Consider the following 12,915-nt stretch of genomic DNA (forward strand, 5'->3'; position numbering starts at 1 on the left):
CAGAAGTGAGCCAGACATACAGAAACTCCTGCTCTCCTGGGACTATATTACACACACACACACACACACATTAGCTGTGTGGCCCCTGACACCTGACTGGACCTCTCTGAACCCCAGTTTCCTCATCTGTCAAATGGGGAGCAGCATCGTATCTACCTCCTAAGATGGTTGCTAAGGAGTCCTTGAAAGGGGACTTAAGGTGAAGATCTGAACCTGGAGATTGGAGTTCTTTCTGCCACACCCCACTCCACATCTCCAGGCCAATCACAGCAGGATAGCCCAGACAGCACAGAGTAGGTGCCACTGCACCAGCTGGGAGGGTTGTGTATACACTTGACATTTTTGCATGTCACAGGATCCTCGGCACCTACACACAGTAGGTTCTGTGCACACAGAAGGCAGTCAGTGAAGGCTATTAGGCAGAAGGGAAGGGAGAGGGGCCATATGTGCCCTTGGCCATCACGCTTTGCCAGGAAAACCACCCCTGTGGCTAAGGGGAGGGTTTGACTTACATGTGCGGGCAACCTGTCCTTGGTCAACCCTGAGGCCACCTCACGCCTTGACATAGGTGAGGCCAGGTGACCAGAGAGCTCTCAGATTCCAGACCCAAGCTCCTGTCTCATCCATGAGACCCCATGTCATCTGCCCCCACACTGGTCGGCCGCCTCTACAACTACCTTGGGTGTCCCTGTGCTCTGCCTGCTCCCAGTCTGCTTCCAATCTCAAGAGAAGCCTTCGCTGAGCTCACCAGCGACTGAATCCTGAATTTGTCTACAGCACACTGGTCATGTGCTGTCATTCAATAGCTATGATGATTTAATTAGTGACCATTCATCTCCCCACCAGACTGAGCACCATGACGCCAGGAGCCACTCCGGGCTCCATCCCAAGTTCCTAGTATGCAGTAGGAGCCCAATAAGTGCCTGCTGAATGAATGGATGTAGGAATGCAAGAGGTTGGCTGGATTTGCAGTCTCTGGCTCCCCTGGCAGATGTGTGGCAGCCAGCACCCACCAATGGCCACCCACCTCCCGGGCACCCTGGCCTCTTTCCAGGCCTGTCCCTTTGCCTGAAACACCTGACCCCGTCCACCCCTGCATGTCAGTCTTGAAGCCCAGCTACAGGGCCAGACTCTGGTAGGAGCTTTCACAGAATAGCCATGCCTGCCTCAAGCTCCCTCACCACCCAGACAATGGCTAACAGCTGACCTCACTGGGCCCCGACTCCAATTCCTCGTAAGAAGTGCTACACCAAGCCTTTGCTATACATAAGGCATTTTTCTAACTGCTTTTGCAAAGCGTTAGCTTTCCCAAGCTTCGTAGCAGCACTAGGAGAGAGGACCAATGATTGCTCCCATTTTACAGATGGAGAAACTGAGCAGAGGTCCCACTGCTAGCGATTAATGGAAACCCCACACAGCAGGCACCCCTACAACACCTGATCAGTGCCTGAACTCACAGCACGAGGACGACTCACTGCCCAATGAATGTTTATCCAGAGGAGGGATATAAAGATCTCATTCAGCTCCTGCTGACATCAGAAGGCCTCAGCTCCTCTGCCCAGGTCCCAGCCCCATCAGGTGGTTGGAAAATAGCCACAGGGTGAAAACGTAAAAACAATAAATGACGTTCTTTCACTGTGCTAAACACTTTGCATTTATTCACTTGTTTATCCCCCACCAGAGGAATTATGCCCGTTTTGTAGATAAGAAAACCAAGGTGTCGGAGGAATGCCCTGCCCAGGGGTCACAGGGCCTGCGAGGCAGGCAGAGCTGAGAGTAAAACCTGGCTTGCTCTGCTGGAAGCACTAGCTAAACATGAGGGATACTGCTCACCATCCATCTCCCTCAGCCTAGGGTATCTGCCCCCGGAGGGCCGAGAGCCCATCTGCCCACTCCTCAGGGCCTGCTCAGAGCAGGTGCTCCAGAAACGTTAGCTGTATGAATTAATGAAGTCCTGGGGTTGAGGCAGGCTGCTATACTCTGACTCCAATACTCCTGACCTGCGTGGATGGACAGAAAAAGCTGTGGGGCTCCGAGAAACCCCTCACCATAGACGACCTCTCTGTGGCGGAGCTACCAAATCTGAGTTCACGTCCTAATTCTGCCACTTCCCTGCTGTGTGATGCAGAATAGTGGGCTTCCTTCTCTGAGCCTCAGACTCCCCAGCTGTGAAACGGGCTCATATTCTTCTGGCACACTGGGAGCATTCTAAGAACTGACGTCTGTGGGGTGCTTGGCACGGGGCTCCAGAAACGAGTGGCTGTTGCTATTTTATTACTATTATTGTTAGAAAAGAGGAGTGCCAGCTCCAGAGAATGGCAGGCCTGCCCGCCGCAAGAAGTCACAGGGGGAGCCCGGCTTCATGAGCTGGGCCAGGCAGGGGGTGTCACGGGAGTCCGAACAAAAGGCCTTCTCAGGGGAGAAGCGCTGCTCAGGCGGCTCTGGGCAGGAGCTCCGCGCAGAAAATCACCAGCCAGAGCACTCAGCTGTGGCCTGTGCCAGGAAGGGGGCTGCGCCTGGGAGGTTTCCTGGCCAGGGCAGGCAGCCAGGCCGCAGGAAGGTGGGTCTCTCCTTGGGCCTTGGCCCAGGTGGTAGCATTTATTGAGTGTTTACTATGTGCCAGACACAGGAAGAGCAATTGATCAGATCACGCCAACCCTGGGAAGAGGGCCTAAAAGCTCTTGGCAGGAAACTATTATTAATCACCTGTGGGTTCTCGGGATCACACCCCACCCCCATCCCAGGCTTCCGCTAGGGGGTGTGAGTAGAGGGGTCTGTGGGGCATTTCTATCCTCCCACCCCCAACCAGAGCAACTGTGAGCCTGGGTGGCCAAAGGGATGAACAGCCTTCCACATGGAGTTGCCTGCAAATCCTGGGGGTCCTTCCCACCTTCTCAGCCTGGGGTCCTGGGACAGAGAGGTCCCAGCTGGATGGGGGCGGGGGCTCTAAGACTTCCTAAGAGCCCGCAGCAGAGTGAGGGACAAGGATGACATGATGCGGAGCAGGGAGATGACACTGCATCCTGGCACCACCACCCCACCCCAAGTCCCCAAAGCAAACACGGAGCTGGAAGCAGCAACCTCGGTGCCCATCCTGGGGCTTGGGTCAGGGTGGGGGTGGGTCTCCCTTTCAGAATCCCGAGTTCAGAACAATTGTGTCCATAGAGTACCTGCTAAGGGCAACATAGTGAAGGCACTGAAGCCTTAGCCTGTGCCCAGTGTCCCCCAGTCAAGCAAACACATCCTATACCAAGTCAGGGAGAATTCAGGTTCTGAACAGCTGGGAATCCTAGCTCTGAGCTGTGGGGCTCACTTTAACCCAGGATCCCAGAGATCCAAGGCTCATCAGCCTCTCCTCTATCCAGCCACCCTGGGTAATAATGTAATCTGGGGAAGCTAATATCTCCTGTTTAATTATCAGACCCAGGTGCAGAGAAGGCCTTTCCCCACCTGTGGGAATTCTACCTGCCAAGCCTAGAGGAAAATACGTTAAATTGTGGTAAGTGAAGTTAAAATGAGCCAGTCCAGAGCCTCCATCCTCTCTGACGTCCACAACTCCCTTGCCCCCAGTCACAGATATTTGGGTAGGAAATCTCATACCTTCAGAGGGAGACACCTCCTCCAGGGAGGCCTCTTGGGTTTACTCCAGGCTGCTGCAAGCATTTCTGTCTTTCCCATCCACAGCACCAACTTCCCTAGGAGCCCAGACCTCTTGTCCAAGGAGGTCCAGAGATTTGGGAGATTCCAACACACTTTCTGGCAGGAGACCCACTGCCCTTTCACACCACTTGAGCTGGCCAGACTATGAAGAAGCCTATGGGAAGTATGGAGCAAGGTTCTGGGGCCCATGGAGGCTGAGAAGTAGGTTCTGTCCTAGACCACTGGGCAGCTAGGGGCCCAGATGCGCTCTCTCTGGGGTCACCTAGTGCCTTGGGACATTTATCACACCAGTACAGTCTGCCAGAACAGGAAATGTCCTCTGGCTTCCTCTGTCCCCACCCCCAGTCTGACAGCCTGGCCCACAGCCCAGCCAGGCTTCAGGAGGTGGGGAAAGCCAGGGACCACCCCCCAGCAAAATAGGCAGAACTCTCCAAGCCACCCCATCCTCACATATGACTTCTACCTTTAACTGCTGAGTTGAGGGGAGGGGAAGCCTCTCAGTCAGCCCTGCACAACCCCATCAGGACAGGTGCGTTCAAGCCCTCCCACCTCGCTCCCGTGCGCCTCTCCCTACACTCACCCCTCTCTCTGGGGCCCTCCTTCTATGAGATGACACCAGAGTACCAGCTCTTAACCAAAAGATTCCATGCCAAGGGACCTCTTTTGTGTCCGCCTCCCCCAGTTGCATTTCCAGGCCCCCAGCACCCCCAAGGCCAGCCCCCCACCCCCATCAGGTGCCCTGTGAATCAGCTCCCGGTGAGCAGGGCGCAGACTTCCTCCCTCCCAGGCCTCCCCGGGGACACATGGGGTAGTGGCAGGCTGCCCCCTCCCCCCAGCCAGCTGGGGTGGGGGCCCACATCCGGGCAGGCCCCCAGGGGCTCGAGGCCTGGTTCACGAGGAAGCCTGCAGCCCGGCCCGCCTTGCCGACCCCTGACAGGGTGGCGTGGGAGGAAAAATCTTCCAAGCCATCTGCTCAGCTGCTGGGTTTCCGGACAGGGCGGGGCAGGGGGACGCCAGGAGGACTTGGTCTCCTGGGGAAGTGCCCCTTGCCCCTGCCAGGATGAGGGATGCCAGGCTGAGCAGCCCAGTGGTGGCCAGTGGGACCCTGAAGCCCCCATTGAGGAATGCTGGTTGCCCAGGCCTTGGGGCCCAAGTAAGCGGCGTCCAGCTATGGTTTGGACCTGCCCAGTCCCCAAGGGAACTCAGGCCCCCGGAAGCCAGGGAGCGGGGCACAGGGCTCCTGGGTCCAATTAGGCCTGACTCAGCGAGTGACCCCAGCTGACTCACTTCCCCTGGGCAGCCTGCCCGCCTCAGTTTCCTCAGGGAGGGCGGGTAGCTGGGAACAGAGTCTGGCTGGGAACAAGCAACTTGTACTACACCTCCGGGCTCTCCAAGGCAGGCTTCCCCCGTCCACCAGGTGAAAGCAGCTCCCTGCCCCGCCCAGCCAAGGATGCTGAACACCTGGGGGTCCCTGGAGACCGTTTTCTTAGGAAACCTGGCTATTAAATGCCAGCCCCCTCTAGGGCATTAACAACAGGAGCTCATATTGAGCGTTGACTGCATGCCAGGCATTGTGCATGCCTCTTCTCAAAACAACCCTATTAGTACTCCCATTCATAGATGAGGAGGCCAGTAGTTCAGAGAGGTTAAGGGATAAACCCAAGGTTGCACAGCCATAGCAATTATACCCAACACAGTTCCATTCCCTACCTAGAAGCTCATACACTTCACATATGGACTCACATACAGGCTCATATACCCTGGAGAAGCTGGGACTCTTGGCCCCCATTGGCCTAGAGAGGTCAGGTAACTTGCCCAAGGCCTCACAGCTGGCAGAGCTCAGATTTGGCTCCAAAGCCCATGCTGCTACCGGAAGAAGCAGGAACTGAACAGGACAGGCCTCTTATTTTAATAACAATAACAACACTAACAATATCTATTATTAGTTGAGTGCCAGGCCCAGCACTGAGTGCTTTATGTGCCCTGTCTCCTCCACTCAGAGTGGGCAGGGCTGGGGACTGGCAGCTGGGAGGTCCCCTCAAGTGTTGCCAGCCCCACCCCCTCTACCCTTGTAGAGGATCCAGCAGGTGGAGGGTGTCCTGTGGTGGCACAGCCAGACCCGGACATCCAGGGACCCCCACAGGCTGAAATGCTGCGGCACCTGCTGGGCCAGGCTACTGCCACATCTGGAGTGGCTCTACAAGATCGAATTTGTACTAGAAAGTTCTGTTTTTTGGAGAGGGATCAAGTTCAGGGTTCAGAAGAATGGAGGGCAGGGAGGGGATCTGGAAGGAAATAGCAGAGCTAACATTCACAATTAACAAGATAATAATAACCTCATCCTTATTACTATTCCTCCCTCTGATAAAGCCATTGTAAACACTTTGTGAATTCACTCACTCATGGTTCCAGTGACCCTAAGAAGTAGGTACTATTATCACACCTATTTGACAGATGAGGAAACTGAGGCTCGGGTGGTTAAGCAAGGCCTCATAGCCAGGAAGCACCATCACCTCATCCTGCCTGGGATTCCAGAACTCTTCTCCCAAAGACTCAGGAAACCTCAGAGCTGCACGTGCAGGTACTCAAGGGATGCTGATAAATGAATATTCCACAACCAGTAACAATAGCACTAATGATAATAATGAGGGAAGTAGCCACCACCACCAGCACCTGTAACTGAACCCTTTTACTTTACATCCCAACCACAAACCTATGATCATTCCATATCATATGTGGGGGAAACTGAGGTTCACAAGTGCCACTTGGTCATGCCCTGAGCTGGAAAAAGGCAGTGGGGGAATAGAATCTAAGCTTCCAGGCCCCTCCTCTGCCACTGCTGAGCGCCTGAAGGTCCTCAGACGCCAGCAGCTGATACTTTTAGTCCAGCCCCTTCCCAGCCGCCGCCTCTGTGGCCCACAGGGACTCACACAAGTTCTAGGAATGTTCACCCTTTGGCTCAGAAGGATTTCCCCCCCCCCAGAGGGGGGTTGTGGGAAAAGGCTCAGAAAAAGTATATTAAAAACCCTTCCAACTTCCCCCAATGGGCCCTGGCCGCTCATCTGCTGACCCCAGCCTGACCAGGCAGCCTTGGCCTGCTCTCCCCCTATTAGGGATGAGTCTCCGACCCCTGTGAGCCCCAGAGAGCCTCCAGAGCTGTTCCCACTCTGGCAGCCAGGTAAGTGATTGGAAATCCAGACACAGCTCACACCCACAACCCTGGAGACCCATGCACCCACCGTCCCGGCGGAGGCCCTGTGGTTGGACTGGAAATGAGGACGCAAGATGGGCTGGCTGCCCCAGCTAAGCCTGGCAGCTGCTGGGTATTAAGGGACGGTCATCACCCAGGGGAGGGGATGCAGGTAAGATCTCTGCCCCTCCTGCCCCCAGGCCTGGAACTTGGCTCTTCAGACATCTTGCCAGGCCCTCTGTTCTGAAGCCCCCACCTGCAGCCCAATTTCACTTCCTCCCACTCAGTCCGGCCTGGCCATTCCCCCCTCCCTGGAGGCCCCCAGCTGCAGGCAATGACCTCCTCACCTACATCATTGTGGCCCGGGAATAGGGAAGAGAAACAGGAGAATGAGGAAACTAAGAAAAAAAGTGGACTGGCAGGCAGGGCCCCCTCCCCAGTTCCTCAAATGCACTCCCCATCGCCCCAAAAACCCCCAGGAACAGAATGAGGGAAGGGAGGGGATTTCTGCACCAGGCCTTAAGGGCCTCTGAAATACCCTTCCAGCTGACATATAAGGCCAATGGCCCGCGTCCCTTTTTTTTGGAGGGGGGAGGATTCCCCTGGAGCCACAGGTCTAGGGTGGGAGGGCACCAGCCCAAAAAGACATGAGCTCTGGGAGCCTCAACTCTTTAGAACCCCCAGATTCAGTAGCATGGGGGTGCCTGGCCCGCCCCGCCTCCCAGATGCAGGGAATGGGGAGAGGGGCTTCTGGAACGAAGGGGAGAGCTGTCCTCTTAGCTACTTGGCCTGGCTTGGGAGAGTGGGGAGGGGCCCCACTCCAGGAGGTCTCTTCCAACCTCACCGGCTCAGTTTGACTACTTTCGCTTTCAAGGGACCAAGCGGTGACCCTCGACCCCTTCTTACCAGGCACAAGTTGACTAGCCGGACTACTTTAAGAGGTGGCTGCGGGTATTAACCATACCCTCTCAACGCCTCCCCCACTGCCTCAGCTACTCCCATTACATCCCCAACACGTGTGTGGGTGGGGGTGTCGGCCGGGAGGGTGTCGCAGGAGCTGGGGAACGGTCACCCCTAAACACCCCCATCTGAGTTAGCTGCAGGACAATATTTTAGGCTGTTGTGGGAGTGCGCAAATACTGGGCAGAACTGGACACGGGGCCTCCTCTTCCCCCATTAAAGCCCTCCCAGCCCCGGAGGAGGGGAGCGCCAGAAAGGCGGGCTTACCTGAGAGAGAGGGGATCCGGGCCCGGCCGGCCCATGGTGTCGCGCGCTCCCGGCCCCCCGAAATCCCGAGGGGGCGGGAGGGCCCCCGCCCCGGGGCGTTCTCTCCCGCGCGCCGGCTCCTGGCTCGCGGCTCGCTCGACCGGGGCTCAGGCAGGAAACCCGGGCTCGGAAAATGGCCAGCGCCTCATCATTTCCGCCGCCAGCGCTTGACAGTTGCGGGAGGATGCGCCTCCGGGCCGCCACCGGGGAAACTTTGCTGCCGCTGCCGCCGCCGTCGCCACCGCGGGCCACGACAGTCCGGGCGGGCGGCCGGGCGGAGGCGGTGGCCCGAGCCCATGCCTCCCCGCGCCGTTATGTAAAGAGGAACCGGCTGTGCGAGCGAAGCCCGGCGGGGGAGGGCGGCCACGGCAGGGGCGGGGCCACGGCGGGGCCCGGCCACATGAGGCCCCGCCCCAGTCCGCCCCCGAGACAGACTCGGCCTGAGGAGAGAGGTCCAGGCCCCGTGGGGCGGGGCCGGCCCTTGCCCCGCCCATCAGTCCTGCTTCTCTGCAGCTAACCAGGTCCTGGGGTCTCAAAAGCGAGGCGGGAGAGAAACGGGGCCTTGCCAAGCCACGCCCACAGCTCGCCCACCAGATTTCGTATCGCGTAGCCTGAAGAAGAGAATGAAAGGCCGAAGGGGCGGGGCAACCTTGGCCCCACCCACCTAGCGCCAGCGACCACCCAGTGCCTAAGAGCTGCGGGGGCGGGGCCAGATGAAGGGAAGGCGGAGCCTGAGGGCGGGGCCGGGACTAGGCTCCTGGCCTCGAGGGGGCGCGACCCTGCTGACTCCCTCCCGCAGGGCCTTATCTGCGCGCGCCGGGCAGGTCCGTGCAATAGCGACCGAAGCTTTCATCATCACCGGGGAAGGATCCCAACCCCGCCCCGCCCCGACTATCCATGACTCTACTGAGCCGACCCCCACAACGACCCCACTGAGGTTGTCTCCACCCTCAGCTCTGCTCTTGTCGCAGCCCATGCCCATGTACACCGGCCTCTATGGGCCCAGCTGTCACGCAACTCCTGGAGTGCATCTTTCTCCAGGAAGCCCTCTTGGACCGCTTGCTACCATGCCCTCTGGGTCTCTCTCTGCTCTCCTCGGGGCTACTTTTATTTTAACCCATGATCCTTACTTGGGGTGAGGTTCTCAGCAGGGTCCCCCCTAGCCTGAGGTGGAGCATGCACCCAGCAAGCCCTTCCCCCAGCACATGGGAGGAAGAGGAGAGAGGAATGTTTGCTCTTCTCTCCCTCCCACAAAAGGAAATAAGTCGGTCACACCCCCAGCTTGCAGGGGCCACATCACCCCTTTCCAGACCGTGTATTCCATTCCACTGCCTCCCCGTCTTACCAGCCTTGGGTAAATGACTTGACTTCTCCATACCTCAATTTCCTCACCTGTGAATGGAAATAAGAGCACCCATTTTACCAGGTTGTTGTGAGGATTAAATGAGTTAATGCATTAAAGGAGTTAGCAAGGGCCTTTGCCCAAGGGAAAACATTCTGCAGGACTGTTTGTTAAATAATCAGGCCTGAGTCCTGCCCTGGGAGATACAGGAAGGGTTTCCCCCAGAAGACGGGGATTTCCAGATTTCACCCACATGGCGGAAAGAGGCCTGTTTGCTGTAGGCTCCTTGGAGTTCAATGATCTTGAAGAAACTGGCCACAAACATGTGCTTTCCATAAATATGTATTAAATACCTACATTGTGCCAAGCATTGTTCCAGGTGCTCGGGACACAGCAGTGAACAAGAGAGATAAATATCCCTGCCCCCATGGGCATCCCTTGCCCTCAGCTGACATTCGGGGGAGGGGACACAGAATATAAATAAGTAAATAGGATAATGTATTATTAAGATGACAAAACAGTTACAGGATGGAGAGTGCTTCCCAGGCTATCTTAGACTGGGGGCTTGGAGGACCTCTCTGAGGAGCTAAAATTTGAGATGAGACCAACCCTCCCTTTCACCCCATGGCAAGAAGGATCCAGGCATGATAAGGAACAGTAAGTGCAAAGGTCCTGAGGTGGGAATAAGCTTGGTACATTCGAGGAAAGTCAAGAAAGCAGTGGTGATGCCTAGTCTGGTAGATGGGAAGAGATGAAGGCAAGCCCATCACAAGGAGACTTTCAAAGTCCTGGTGGCAAGTTCGAGAATTATCTTGAGGGCAATAGGGAGCTATGGAGGATTTTGCACAGAAGGACCTGTTGGGCTTTGGATTCGAGCTGCAAAGTCTGCAGTTGGTAAACCATGAGGAGGTACCACAGTGATGTTCATATAGCATCTGAGGATGTGGAACAAAGGGCATAAGGTATCAGGGAAGCCTAACCCGATTACCCCATATTATTTTCTCTTTCTTACACTTGGGGAGACTGAGGCCCAGAGAAAGCAGTTACTTGCCTGCAGTCACACAGCTGCCAGGGGGCGCCAACAGAGCAGCCAGGTACACAGCAGTTGTCAAATGGTTGCTGAAATCTGCCAGCCACAAGCACTTTCCCTCTCACTGCCCAGACAGCAGTTCTGCTGACTTAAATGGAGACTTGTGGTTCTTCCCCTTTTTAATCAGAGTGCAAGCCTTCTCTCGCGCCAGATTTCTCTGAGGCCCAAAGTGGTTTCCTTTCTCGCTTAATTTCTTCTCGCCACGCGTCCCCTCCAGAGTCCGATTTCTTGTCTCAATGCTCTCCGCGATCGAGACTTCCCACTCTGCTTTTGTTTTTCCTTAGAAAGGCAAAGGGCTTTACAACGAATAGCCCTCCAACGCCTTGCCCTACATAAGACAGCATCTTGGCGCGGAGCCGCGATTTCACCTTCACCGCGGGGAGGCTGGCCGGCCTTGGCTCCTCCCACTTCGCAGGTCATTGGGGCCCGAAGGGAGAAGGAGGTTTATTCGAATTCCCCGGAAACAAGCAAGGCGGTCTTGGCGCAGCAGACAGCCCTTCCCGCCGACGGTGACAAACACTGAACCGGAGCGGCACCTACTGCTTGTCCAGTTCCGGGGGCTGAAGAGTCTCAGGATTAATAACAGCAAGAAAACAGTAGTCAATAACTATTAATAAATACGTATTAATACCATCAATAGTGATATGAACAACTGATATAATAACAATAATAAAACAAAAGTTAAAAAAAATACAACAAAAGTTAATCGGTACAGGACTAGTAATTAAAAGATTGAGAACAATAAATATAGTAATGTAACAATAATTAATAGGTCTAATTAATAATAATAATTACTATTAACTATTACATGATTAATAGAAAACATAAAATAATAAGATAGTAGTAATAATAAATATAATAATAACAGTTAGGTCTAGGATTACTATTAAAAATAGTAGCTTATAGTAATAATAGTGACAGGATCAATCATAAATATAAAATAACAATAAGATAGTAGTAAGATTAATAATAAATGTAATATAATATAATCATATTAACATTTCTAGCACTAACAATAATAGCACTTAATAGTTAAAGGATTAATAAGTATAAAAATAACAGGCAAGAATAGGATTAATAGCAATAGATATTATCATCCTATAATTGTAATAGCTAATGATGTGGGATTAATTATAATATGATTAACAGTTTTTGAGGCTTGCTTCAAGCCATGTATTATTGCTCTATAACAGTGCTGGCAAATTGAAGTTTCTGTGATGATGGAAATGTTCTACCTGAGCTGTCCAGTATCATCACCACTGGCAACATGAGTCTACTGAGCACCTGAAATGTGGCTAAGGTCACTGAGGAACTGAATTTGTACCTTTATTTAACGTTAATGAATTAAAATGTAAATAGCCACATGTGGTTAGCGGCCTCTGTGCAAGCTCTGAATGTTTCACATATGGTAACTCACAATTCTCACATCAGCCCCAGGGTAGGTACCATTACTATCCCTCTTCAATGATGAGGAAACTGAGGCACTGAAAAGTTAAATCATTAGCCCTGATCAGAGTCTTTCCCCACTTTAAGGACAGGAAACCACTGTCTGAGGGGGCCTGTGATTAAGAATGAAGGCTCCAAGGGTCACCCAGACAGGTTTAGAATTTAGTGTTCAGCATCCTCTTAGCTGTGTGATCACTTAGACTCTCTAAACCTCAGTTTCCTTGTCTGTAAAACGAAAAGTCACAGGGCTGACCTCACTGGGTAGTGGGGTGGGGTCAGGGGTGGAATTTAGTGAGAAAACTTACACTAAAGGCTTAGGAGCTTGGGCAGCATTTCTGCATAGCATGTGCTCCATAAAGAGTGTTGATTATAATTTGTAACTGGGATGTGAGTCGCAGGTGCCTTGAGGATGGTGAACAGGGGTGGCCACAGAAAGGAGCCCTGTGGGTAACAGACTGTCAAACCCATTTTACACATGAGGACACTGAGGCTTGAGAGTCACGACTGTTGCCCAAGGTCACCCAGCCAGTGAGTGGAGGCCTTGGTGTCCACAACTGTAAAATGTGCTTCTGCAGACCTGTCCCCTCTCTACTGTGAGCAAGGTCTGGGACACAGGTAGGGGGAAGGCCTGAGTGGCTGGTCATCTCCCTACCTGGGTAATAGCTGTTGCAATGGACTGAATGCTTGTAACCCCCCAAATTCACATTGAGATCCTAACCCCTAAAGGGATGGTGCTAGGAGGTGATGGTGATGAGGTCTTCAGAGCAGAGTCCCAGTCGATGGGAGGAGTGCCCTTATAGAGAGACCCCAGGAATTCTGCTTGCGAGGGATGTGACAGCTAGAAAGCATCATATGAACCAGAAAGCCAGTTCTCACCAGTCACTGAATCTTTCAGAACCATGATCTTGGGTTTCCCAGTCT

General features: G+C 54.0%; 1 protein-coding gene across 4 annotated transcripts in view; it reads right to left on the reverse strand.

The window, feature by feature from the left end:
* The window catches only part of SH2B3 (SH2B adaptor protein 3), a 33,997-nt gene extending 25,549 nt beyond the window's left edge, over nt 1–8,448 (reverse strand). For all 4 annotated transcript variants that reach the window (XM_072953185.1, XM_072953182.1, XM_072953184.1 and 1 more), the window contains exon 1: nt 8,078–8,448. The gene's annotated coding sequence lies outside the window, so the exon portion shown is untranslated. The remainder of the gene's footprint in view (nt 1–8,077) is intronic.
* Between the last annotated feature and the right edge of the window lie 4,467 nt (nt 8,449–12,915).

This window comes from Vicugna pacos, chromosome 32 (assembly GCF_048564905.1).
Source record: "Vicugna pacos chromosome 32, VicPac4, whole genome shotgun sequence".
NCBI lineage: Eukaryota > Metazoa > Chordata > Mammalia > Artiodactyla > Camelidae > Vicugna > Vicugna pacos.